Here is a 12,686-nt window from a genome sequence, read left to right on the forward strand (position 1 = left end):
TAGGACTACCATAACAAAATACCATGGACTTGGAGGCTTAAGCCACAGAAATTATTCTCACAGCTCTGGAGGCTGGAAGTCCAAGATCAAGGTGTTAGCAAGGTTTGTTTTAGGTGAGGTCTCTCTCCTTGGCTTGCAGGTAGCCACCTTCTACCTCTGTCCTCATGTAGCCTTTTCTCTCTGTACATGCACTCCTGGTATCCAGTCCTTTTCTTATGAAGACACCAGTCCTACTGGATTAAGGTCTCGTCCTTATATCTTCTTTTTTTTTTTTGAGATGGAGTCTCGCTCTGTCGCCCAGGCTGGAGTGCAGTGGCGCAATTTTGGCTCATTGCAAGCTCTGCCTCCGGGGTTCACACCATTCTCCTGCCTCAGCCTCCCCAGCAGCTGGGACTACAGGTGCATGCCGCCATGCCCGGTTAATGTTTTGTATTTTTAGTAGAGACGGGGTTTCACCGTGTTGGCCAGGATGGTCTTGATCTCCTGACCTTGTGATCCGCCTGCCTCAGCCTCCCAAAGTGCTGGGATTACAGGCATGAGCCACTGCACCCGGCCCCTTATGGTATCTTCTAACTTTTTAATTTCTCTGTAAAGGTCCTATTTCCAAATACAGTCACACTAGGGCTTAGGGCTTCAACACGTGAATTTTCAGGGGGACACAATTCAGTCTACAACAAAAGCTTTGTGCACTGCTAACAGAATGTAAAATGGTGCAACCAGTGTGGAAAACAGTAAGGCAGTTCCTCAAAAAATGACACATAAAGCCTGGGCAACCTAGCGAAATCCCACAGCTATAAAAAAATAAAAAAATTAGCTAGGCATGGTGGCATGCACCTGTAGTCTCAACTACTCAAGAGGGTGAGGTGATAGGATAGCTTGAACTGAGAAGGTCAGGGCTGCAGAGAGCTGTGACTGCACCACTGCACTCCAGCCTGGACAACAGAGAAAGACCCTGTCTAAAAAAAAAAAACAATTGGCCAGGCGTGGTGGCTCACGCCTGTAATCCCAGCACTTTGGGAGGCCGAGGCGGGCGGATCACAAGGTCAGGAGATGGAGACTATCCTGGCTAACACGGTGAAACCCCATCTCTACTAAAAATACAAAAAATTAGCTGGGCGTGGTGGCGGATGCCTGTAGTCCCAGCTACTCGGGAGGCTGAGGCAGGAGAATGGCGTGAACCCAGGAGGGGAAGCTTGGAGTGAGCCAAGATCGCGACACTGCACTCCAGCCTGGGCGACAGAGCAAGAATCTGTCTCAAAAAAAAACCAAATTACACATAGAATTACCATTTGCCCTGTCAATTGTCGATTCTATTTCTGAAAGTAAAGACTTGATATTTGTGGCTGGGCGTGGTGGCTGACACCTGTAATTCCACCACTTTGGAAGGCTGAGGCAGGAGAATGGCGTGAACCCGGGAGGGGAAGCTTGGAGTGAGCCAAGATCGTGACACTGCACTCCAGCCTGGGCGACAGAGCAAGAATCTGTCTAAAAAAAAAAACAAATTACACATACAATTACCACTTGCCCTGTCAACTGTCGATTCTATTTCTGAAACTTGATATTTGTGGCTCGGCGCGGTGGCTGACACCTGTAATTCCACCACTTTGGGAGGCTGAGGCAGGTTGATCACCTGAGGTCAGAAGTTCAAGACCAGCCTGGCCAACATGGCGAAACTCCTTCTCTACTAAAAATTAAAAAATTAGCTAGGCATGGTGGCACACATCTGTAATCCCAGCTACTCAGGAGGCTGAGGCAGGAGAATCCGTTGAACCCAGGAGGCAGAGGTTGCAGTGAGCCAAGATCGCGCCACTGCACTCCAGCCTGGGCAACAAGAGCGACACTTTGTCTCAAAAAAAAAAAAAAAAAAAATTTGTACACCAATATTCACAGCACCATTATATTCACAAGAGCAAAAAGGTGGAAACAACCCAAATGTCCATCAATAGATAAATGGATAAACAAAATGTGGTATATACGTATAATGGAATATTACTCAGCCTTAAAAAGGAATAAAATTCTGATACATACTACAAGATAGATGAATCCTGAAGATATTATGCTAAGTAAAATAAGCCACACACAAAAGAACAAATATTATATGATTCCACTTACATGAGACACCTAGAGTAGTCAAATTCATAGAGACAGCAGAATGGTGATTGTCAGGGGAGGAGAAAATAGGGAGTTACTGTTCAATGGGTACAGAAACTCAGTTTGGGAAGATGAAAAAAGTTCTGAAGCTGGATTTTTATTATGGTTGCACAAAAAGAAGAACGTACTTACTACTACTGAATAGTACACTTAAAAATGGTTAAAAAGGCACAAACAAGCAAAAACCAAGAAAACACAATGAGATACCACTTCACACCCATTAGGGTGGCTATTACCAAAACAAACAAATAAAAAACCACATATACACACACAAATTTACCGAAAAAGGAAAAACAGAAAATAAGTGTTGGGGAGGATGTGGAAAAATTGGAACCCTTGTGTATTACTGGTGGGAATGTAAAATGATGTAGCCATTGAGGAAAACAGTATGGTGGGTCCTCAAAAAGCTAAACATATAATAACCAAGTATCAACTGGGTGCAGTGGCTCATGCCTGTAATCCCAGTACCTTGAGAGAGGCCAAGGAGGGAAAATGGCTTGAGGCCAGGAGTTCGAGACCAGCATGGGCAACATAGGGAGACCTTGTCTCTACAAAAAAATAAAAATAAAAAAATTATGGGCCAGATGTGGTGGCTGATGCCTGTAATGCCAGCACTTTGGGAGGCCAAGGCAGGGGGATCACTTGAACTCAGGAGTTCGAGACCAGCCTAGACAACAAGGCAAGACTTCATCACAAAAAATAAAAATTAAACAAAAAAATTAGCTGGTTGTGGCAGCCCATGCCTGTAGTCCCAGCTACTCAGGAAGCTGAGGCGGATGACTGCTTGAGCCCAAGAGTTCGAGGCTGCAGTGAGCCATGACTGCGCCACTGAACTCCAGCCTGGGCAACAGAGCAAGACCCTGTCTCAAAAAAAATTAAATAAAATAATTAATAATAATTACCATATAGCAATTTCCCTTCTGGGTATATACCCAAAAGAATTCAAAGCAGGGACTCAAAGAGATATTTGTACACCAATGATTACAGCATCATTATTTACAATAGTCAAAAGGTAGAAACAACCCAAGTGTCTACTACAAATGAATTAATAAAATGTGGCATGCACACACAATGGATTAAGCCTTAAAAAGGAATGAAATTCTGATACACACTACAACATGGATCAACCTTGAAACCACTGGCCGGGCGCGGTGGCTCACGCTTGTAATCCCAGCACTTTGGGAGGCCGAGGCGGGCGGATCACGAGGTCAGGAGATTGAGACCACGGTGAAACCCCGTCTCTACCAAAAATACAAAAAATCAGCCGGGCGTGGTGGCGGGCACCTGTAGTGCCAGCTACTCGGAGAGGCTGAGGCGGGAGAATGGCGTGAACCTGGGAGGCGGAGCTTGCAGTGAGCCGAGATTGCGCCACTGCACTCCAGCCTGGGTGACAGAGCGAGACTCCGTCTCAAAAAAAAAAAAAAAAAAAGAAACCAATACACTAAGTGAAATAAACCAGACACAAAAAAGGACAACACTGTATGATTCCATTTAGTATTTGCAGTACCTAGAACAAGCACACTCAGAGAGAGACACAAAGTAGATCAGAGATTAAGAGGAGGAGGAAATGGGAAGTTAACTTGTTTAATGGCTACAGTTTCTTTTTTTCTTTTTTTTGAGATGGAGTCTGGCTCTGTAGCCCAGGCTGGAGTGCAATGGCATGACCTCAGCTCACTGCAACCTCTGCCTCCTTAGTAGCTGGGGTTACAAGTGCATGCCACCATGCATGGCTAATTTTTGTATTTTTAGTAGAGACGGAGTTTCACCACGTTGGCCAGACTGTTCTTGAACTCCTGACCTCAAGTGATCTGCCCACCTTGACCTCCCAAAGTGCTGGGATTACAGGCGTGAGCCACCATGCCCTCCCTGGTTACAGAGTTTCTGTTTGAGATACTAAAGTTTCAGAAATAGTGGTGTTGCTTGTACTACATTGTGAATGTAATTAATACCATTGAATTGTATTTTTTTTTTTTTTTTTTGAGACGGAGTCTTGCTCTGTCGCCCAGGCTGGACTGCAATCTCGGCTCACTGCAAGCTCTGCCTCCCAGGTTCACACCATTCTCCTGCCTCAGCCTCCTGAGTAGCTGGGACTACAGGCGCCCACCACCACGCCCGGCTAATTTTTTGTATTTTTAGTAGAGATGGAGTTTCACCGTGTTAGCCAGGATGGTCTTGATCTCCTGACCTCGTGATCCACCCGCCTCAGCCTCCCAAAGTGCTGGGATTACAGGCGTGAGCCACCGCGCCTGGCTGAATTGTATACTTAACAATGGTTTAAAGGGCAAATTTTGTTAAAATACATAAAAATATATACTTACCACAATTTGTTTAATTGATTTTTTTTTTTTTTTTGAGACAGAGTCTTGCTCTGTGGCCCAGGTTGGAGTGCAGTGGCACTATCTCCCCTTACTACAACCTCTACCTCCCGGGCTCAAGCAATTTTTCCATCTCAGCCTCCTGAGTAGTTAGGGCTAACAGGAGCATGCCACCATGCCTGGCTAATTTTTTTTGTATTTTTTATAGAGACAGGGTTTTGCGATGTTGCCCAGGCTCACAATTTGTTTTAGAAATAGTATAATAGGGCCGGGCACGGTGGCTCATGCCTGTAAGCCCAGCACTTTGGGAGGCCAAGGCGGGTGGATCACCTGAGGTCAGTAGTTCAAGACCAGCCTGGCTAACAGAGCGAAACTCCGCCTCTACTAAAAAAATACAAAAAAATTAGAGGGGCGTAAGGCAAAACGCTGCCTCTACTATATTGGTTTTTGTTGAGTTTTGTGGGGTTTTTTTTTTTTTTTTTTTTGAGACAGTTTCACTCTTGTGGCCCAGGCTGGAGTGCAATGGAGCAATCTCAGCTCACCGCAACCTCCGCCTCCCGGGTTCAAGCGATTCTCCTGCCTTAGCCTCCCAAGTAGCTGGGATTACAGGCATGTGCCACCATGCCTGGCTAATTTTGTACTTTTAGTAAAGACAGGGTTTCTCCATATTAGTCAGGATGGTCTCGAACTCCCCGCCTCAGCCTCCCAAAGTGCTGGGATTACAGGTGTGAGCCACCGTGCCTGGCCCTGGCTATCTTATTTTTTGTGGAGTCGGGGTCTCGCCATGTGCCCACGCTGGTCTCCAACTCCTGGGCTCAAGCAGTCCTCCCACCTCAGCCTCCCAAAGTGCTGGGATTACAGGCGTGAGCCACCACGCTCAGCCTGGTAATAGAATTCTATAAGGAAAGGTGCTACAACTATCCAGAGAGACCTGGGACCTGTCCTGCAGGTTAGGTATCTAGTTAGGTGCTAGTTTCTGAGACAAGGTTCAAATTCAACTTTCGTGTTTCACCAAAATGGTAACATATTTAGTTACTTTCTTCACTGCCAGTCCTACCATCACGCACCAGTTCTTGACACCTCTCGTTACAGACCTCACAAATTCAGTAATGGTGACATATTTAAATCATTCACACTGGTGGCATTTCTCAATAGACAGGTGGAAACTAGCAAGCCGAGGGCACAATCCAGGGTTCAGAAAATGAACCAGGTGACCATGTCTGCATGTTTACTGAACTCCTTCACTTAAATCCGGCTATTCTGACCTTCACAAGCAAACCTGGAATATGCAAAAAATACAATTATGCTCACTGTTTATGTACCCTACAAAACAGGGCCCTTCCTTTAGAGAAAAAAAAAAAAAAGGCATTCCCAAAGTTGAACCCATTAGCCTAACGTCAATTCTAAAGTAAAGAGAAAAACACCTATTTACACCGCTAATGGAATCTAAACCGTGAATACGAGAAAACATAATTCTCCTTCATTGCCTAACGGGCGTAGAACCCACCAGACCACTCCCCCGCCTCCAGGTTCTACCGCGCCGACGACCGGGCTCGGAGCTCTTGTGCCCTCCGGTCCGGCGGAGCCTCCCTTGTGTCTGTCCAAGTCTGAGGACGAGACTACGTGCTAAGCATAAGAGCTCCCTTCCTAGTGATGCCTCAGAAATGGATCTGAAACAGGAAAACCGCAAGAAGAAAGAGCCCGCTTACAGCTCCGAAGACTAGGAGCACAGAGCCGCAACCACGCGCCAGCCCCAGCCTCACAGCTGGCAGCTCCGCGGCGGGACCGGTAATCTACCGCTGCGCCGGGCCCCGCCCCGGGCCCGCGACGGTTCCGGGGCGTTCCTGCCACGGGCGGCGCCTCCCTCACCTCACCGTTGCTTGGTCTTCTTCCCGAGCGAGGCCGCAGCCGCCCCGCGACACTGAAGCCACAGCTCTCAGGCTGCGCGGGCCTACGACGTCTAGAGCGGGCCTGTCTGCTGGCTATTCCCTGGCAGGCTCTGGCACGCCCTCCCTCCAGTCCCTGGCCCTTACCTAGGCGGCGAAGCCTCCACGGCCCGCTCCTCCTTCTCCTCAGCCTCCGCCACCGACCCAGCGCCGCGGAGACCGGAACTTCCTCCGCGCGGGGCCGCTGCAACCACAAAGGCGCCGCGCCGCGCCGCGGCCTTCAGCGCTCGGCCCGCCGGGAGATTGAGTACAGCTGTCGGTCCCGCAGACTCTTACTCCCGCCGTGCCCCGCGCGCAAGAGGCTTGCCTTCTAGGGTGGGGCGTAGGAGCACGCTGTCCATCGCCATCCAATAAGAAGGCGCGCTTACCCGCCCTACTCCGCGGGACCTGCTGGGGGTTGTGGTTTGGCCTCTGCCCTGTGACACCGGGTCGTCTTGTGCTTTGCTCTCAGTTGATGGAGGCTTACAGTTTTTTGGTGGCTTGACTTTCCTGAGGTTTGCTCCCTGCCAGCAGCTCGGGTACGGCCCTGGCCTGCCTAGCTCGAGGCCTCCTTATTGTCCGTTAGTGTGAGAGAAATGGAAGGGAGCTTCTTCGGGAGTAAGCTTAAGCCATCTCCACCTGATTGGCGGGGCGCGGTGGCTCACGCCTGTAATCCCAGCACTTTGGTAGGCCGAGGCGGGTGGACCACCTGAGGTCAGGAGTTCTAGACCAGCCTGGCCAACATGATGAAACCCCATCTCTACTAAAAATACAAAAATTACCCGGGCTTGGTGGCAGGCGCCTGTAATCCCAGCTACTCGGGAGGCTGAGGCAGGAGAATCACTTAAACCCGGGAGGCAGAGGTTGCAGTGAGCCGAGACTGCCGCTGCACTCCAGCCTGGACAATAGAGCAAGACTCCGTCTCAGACAAGAAAGAAAGAGGCTGGGCGCAGTGGCTCATGCTTGTAATCCTAGCACTTTGGGAGGCCGAGGCGGGTGGATCACAAGGTCAGGAGTTCAAGACCAGCCTGGCCAAGATGGTGAAACCCCATCGCTACTAAAAATACAAAAAGTAGCCGGGCGTGATGGCGCATGCCTGTAATCCCAGCTACTCAGGAGGCTGAGGCAGAGAATTGCTTGAACCCAGGAAGCGAAGGTTGCAGTGAGCCGAGAGCGCGCCACTGCACTCTTGCCTGCCAACAGCGCAAGACTCCGTCTCAAAAGAAAAAAGAAAGAAGTTGGGTGCAGTGGCTCACGCCTGTAATCCCAGCACTGTGGGAAGCCGAGGCGGGCGGATCACGAGGTCAGGAGATCAAGACCATCCTGGCTAACATGATGAAACACTGTCTCTACTAAAAATACAAAAAATTAGCCAGGCACGGTGGCAGGCACCTGTAGTCGCAGCTACTTGGAAGGCTGAGGCAGGAGAATGGCGTGAACCCGGGAGGCGGAGCTTGCAGTGAGCCGAGATAGCGCCACTGCACTGCAGCCTTGGCGCTGGGCGACAGAGCGAGACTCGGTCTCAAAAAAAAAAAAAAACAACAATTACCCGGGTTTGGTGGCAGGCACCTGTAATCCCAGCTACACGGGAGGCTGAGGCAGAAGAATCACTTAAATCCGGGAGGCAGAGATTGCAGTGAGCTGAGACTGTGCCACTGCACTCCAGCCTGGACAATAGAGCAAGACTCCATCTCAGAAAAAAAGGAAAGAGGCCGGGCGCAGTGCCTCACGCTTGTAATCCTAGCACTTTGGGAGGCCGAGGCGGGTGGATCACGAGGTCAGGAGTTCAAGACCAGTCTGGCCAAGATGGTGAAACCCCGTCTCTACTAAAAATACAAAAATTAGCCAGGCGTGGTGGCGCATGCCTGTAATCTCAGCTACTCAGGAGGCTGAGGCAGAGAATTGCTTCAACCCGGGAGGCGGAGGTTGCCGTGAGCCGAGATGGCGCCACTGCACTCCATCCTCACAACAAAGCAAGACTCCATCTCGAAAAAGAAAGAAAGAGGCTGGGCGCAGTGGCTCACGCCTGTAATCCCAGCACTTTGGGATCTGCCGGAGGTGGGTGGATCATGAGGTCAGGAGATCGAGACTATCCTGGCTAACACGATGAAACCCTGTCTCTCCTAAAAATACAAAAAATTAGCCGAGCGTGGTGCAGGCACCTGTAGTCCCAGCTACTCAGGAGGCTGAGGCAGGACAGTGGCGTGAACCCGGGAAGCGGAGCTTGCAGTGAGCCGAGATTGCGCCACTGCACACCAGCCTGGGGGACAGAGCAAGACTCCGTCTCAAAAAAAAAAAAAAAAAAAAAATGAAAGAAAGAAAAGGGGCTGATGGCCGTGCACCCACAGAAGGCCCTGGCTCCTGGCCCTCCCAGCCCTTCTACCTGAAACCTGACAATAGGTACAACAGAAAAACTTGGATTAGAGAATCAATATGTCACAGAGGCTCATCCCCTTTTCCTTTATCTCCATGCATTTGCCCATAATCTATTCTTTTTCTTTCTTTCTTTTTTTTAGAGACAAGGTCTCACTATGTTGCCCAGGCTGGTCTCGAACTCCTGAACTCAAGCAATTTCCTTCCCCTCCGCTCAGCCCCTTTTCCTTCTGATGAGTTTCCAAATTGCTCAAGAATAGCAAACAGGCCATCGTGGTGGCTCACGCCTGTAATCCCAGCATTTTGGGAGGCCAAAGTGGGCGGATCACCTGAAGTCACGAGTTCAAGACCAGCCTGACCACCATGGTGAAACCTCGTCTCTACTAAAAATACAAAAATTAGCCGGGCACGATGGCAGGCGCCTGTAATCCCCAGCTGGTCGGGTGGCTGAGGCAGGATAATCGCTTGAACCCGGGAGGTTTAGATTGCATTGAGGTGCCGGGCGTGGTGGCTCACGCTTGTAATCCCAGCACTTTGGGAGGCCGAGGCGGGCGGATCACGAGGTCAGGAGATAGATTGCATTGAGGTGAGATCATGCCAGTGCACTCTAGCCTGTGGGACAGAGCAAGACTCCATCTCAAAAACAAACAAACAAACAAAAAAAAAACTTCATCTGTGTTAAAGGTTCAACCCATAAAGGAAAAGCCACCCAGCTTCCACAGGTCTTGCTAGCTCTTGGGCAATAAATCTGGCCAAGACTGACTTGTGCAAGGTCACAGAGCAGCTGGAAGGAAACTGCAAGTCAGCAATCTAGCAGAAAACGGGGCAACACAACTTGGTTTGCAGCTCGTTTCCAGCATCTTCAAGCTAATGTTCTTCCAACTGCCAGCTCGAAGTTCTTAGGTGTATTGTCTACATTGTTGAAAGACTTGCTAGTCTTGGCCATCTGGTGTTCCTGTCAGTGGGCCCTTAGGGAAGGTAACCTGATTTTATAGCCTAAATTCAACATTATGGGATCAAAAAAGTCTGCTGCAAGAAAAGCCCATTAAACATTCAAAAATAAAGCACACTTAGGCCGGGAACGGAGGCTCATGCCTGTAATCCCAGCACTTTGGGAGGCTAAAGTGGGTGGATCATGAAGTAACAAGTACAAGACCAGCCTGGCCAACATGGTGAAACCCCATCTCTACTAAAAATACAAAAATTAGCTAGGCATGGTGGCGCACACCTGTAATCCCAGCTACTCGAGAGGCTGAGGCAGGAGAATCACTTGAACCCGGGAGGCAGAGGTTGCAGTGAGCCAAGATCGCGCCATTGCACTCCAGCTCTGGGCAATTGAGTGAGACTCTGTCTCAAAGGCTGGGTGTGGTGGCTCACGCCTGTAATCCCAGACTTTGGGAGGCCGAGGCAGGCAGATCACGAGGTCGAGATCGAGACCATTCTGGCCAACATGGTGAAACCCCGTCTCTACTAAAAATACAAAAATTAGCTGGGCTTGGTGGCATGCATCTGTGGTCCCGGCTACTTGGGAGGCTGAGGCAGGAGAATTGCTTGAATCCTGGAGGCAAAGGTTGTAGTGAGCTGAGATTGTGCCACTGCACTCGTGCCTGGTGACAGAGACTCCATCTGAAAAAAAAAAAAAAAAGATACACAATCTCTCTGATGGTGGTAATGCTATGGAGAAAAATAAGGGAGGGAAGGAGAGTGACGAATTCTGGGGGGAAGTTGTAACTTTAGAGCAGTGAGGGAAGGCCTTACTGAGCTCTTGGAATAAAGACCCAAAGAAGATGAGAACCAAGCTATTGGGATACCTGGGGAAAGAATGTTCTGGACAGAAAGAACAGCAAGGCCAAAGGCCCTGAGGTGTGAGCATGACTAGAATTTTTAAGGATCATTAAGGAGTCTGGAACAGAATTGTTTTTGGAGAAGTGTGATGAGGTCAGAAAGGTGTGGAGGTTGCAGTACAGTGGCACGATCATAGCTCATTACAGCCTCAAACTCCTGGGTTCAAACAATGTGGTTGGATTATTGCAGCAGCCTCCCAACTAGCTGTTCTGCTTCTTCCCTTTCCCACCTTCAGTCTGTTTTCCACACAGCAATCAGAGGAATCCTGTTAACATGGAAGTCAGGTTATGATATCTCTCTGTTCAGAGCCCTCTATCAACTTTCCATCTCCCTCCTTACAGAAACCAAATTCAGCAGCCTACAAGACTTGGGAGGAGCCACAATCATGCCACTGTATTTCAGCCTGAGCAACAGAGCAAGACCCCATCTCAAGGGAAAAAAAAAATCCAACCACAGAAGGATGGTGCTTGCAGCAGTGTGGCCACAGTAGAAACAGGAGACAGACCTGTTGGACTGTAATGAAGGAAGACAGGGAAGAATTTAGGAGGAACAGTTTTGGTAGGAAGAGCAGGGGCTCAGTTTTGGGTAGGTAGAGTTTTCTGATAACCAGTAGACAAGTGAGATGTGGAGCTGGAAGTCAGTTCCATCAGTCTGGAGTTCAGGATAAAGATCAGGACTAGAAATGCAAATCTGGGAGGTATCAGCATGTTGCTAACATCTAAAGCCACAGGCCTGGATGAGATAACCAAGGGAGTAAAGGAGTAAGCAGAGATGGGAAAGCAAAGTTTAAGCCTTGAACACCTAGGCACACCAGTGCTAACAGGTTTCAGGGAAGAGGAGGAACAGAACTATGGGTATTTTGGCCAGGTGCGGTGGCTCATGCCTGTAATCCCAGCAATTTGGGAGGCCAAGGTGGGTGGATCACCTGAATTCAGGAGTTTGAGACCAGTCTAGTCAACATGGAGAAACCTCACCTCTAATAATAATGCAAAAATTAGCTGGGCATGGTGGCAGGCACCTGTAATCCCAGCTACTCAGGAGGCTGAGGCAGGAAAATCGCTTGAACCTGGGAGGTGGTGGATGCAGTAAGCTGAGATCATGCCACTGCACTCTAGCCTGCGCAACAGAGTGAGACTATCTCAAAAAAAAAAAAAAAAAAGAATTATGGGTATTTTGACTTTCCTTCTCAAACTAGGCCTTTATTGATGGATCTTTCACTTATCAGATAATACTTTATCCTCTTAAGAGGTATACCATATTAAGGAACTAATTATTATTGGTTTAGGCCCAATCTCCTTGGGTAATAATAATTGCTACACTTCATCAAATCACGTGCCTGGCATGGTGCTGGCACTTCATCTATGATTTCATTTAATCCTCGTAATAACTATATGACATTATCCCCCTTTTTTTGAGATGGAGTCTCGCTCTGTCGCCAGGCTGGAGTGCAGTGGCACAATCTCGGCTCACTGTGAACTCCGCCTCCCCGGCTCAAGGGATTCTTCCACCTCAGCCTCCCGAGTAGCTGGGACAATAGGCGTGTGCCACCACACCCAGTTAATTTTTGTATTTTTAGTAGAGACATGGTTTCACCATGTTGGCCAGGATGGTCTCAATCTCTTGACCTCATGACCACCCGCCACAGCCTCCCAAAGTGCTGGATTACAGGCATGAGCCACTAGCCTGGCTGATATTATCCTCTTTTATAGTTTTGTTTTGTTTTGTTTTGTTTTGTTTTGAGATGGAGTCTTGCTCTTTCACCCAGGCTGAAGTGCAGTGGCACGATCTCGGCTCACTGCAACCTCCACCTCCGCCTCCACCTCCAGGGTTCAAGCGATTCTCCTGCCTCAGCCTCCTGAGTAGCTGAGATTACAGGCTCATACCACCCTCAGCTAATTTTTTGGTAGTTTTAGTAGAGACGGGGTTTCAGCATCTTGGCCAGGCTGGTCCCGAACTCCTGACCTCAGGTGATCCACTCACCTCAGCTTCCTAAAGTGCTGGGATTACAGGCATGAGCCACCGCTCCCAGCCTCCCCTTTTATAGTTAAGGAAACCAGAGCCCAGAAAGGCTAAGTAA

General features: G+C 49.0%; 1 protein-coding gene across 1 annotated transcript in view; it reads right to left on the reverse strand.

Moving 5' to 3' along the window:
* The window catches only part of RBM6 (RNA binding motif protein 6), a 140,041-nt gene extending 133,330 nt beyond the window's left edge, over window positions 1–6,711 (reverse strand). The window contains exon 1 of the mRNA XM_055275943.2: window positions 6,500–6,711. The gene's annotated coding sequence lies outside the window, so the exon portion shown is untranslated. The remainder of the gene's footprint in view (window positions 1–6,499) is intronic.
* Between the last annotated feature and the right edge of the window lie 5,975 nt (window positions 6,712–12,686).

Source organism: Symphalangus syndactylus, chromosome 1, assembly GCF_028878055.3.
Source record: "Symphalangus syndactylus isolate Jambi chromosome 1, NHGRI_mSymSyn1-v2.1_pri, whole genome shotgun sequence".
Classification (NCBI taxonomy): Eukaryota; Metazoa; Chordata; class Mammalia; order Primates; family Hylobatidae; genus Symphalangus; species Symphalangus syndactylus.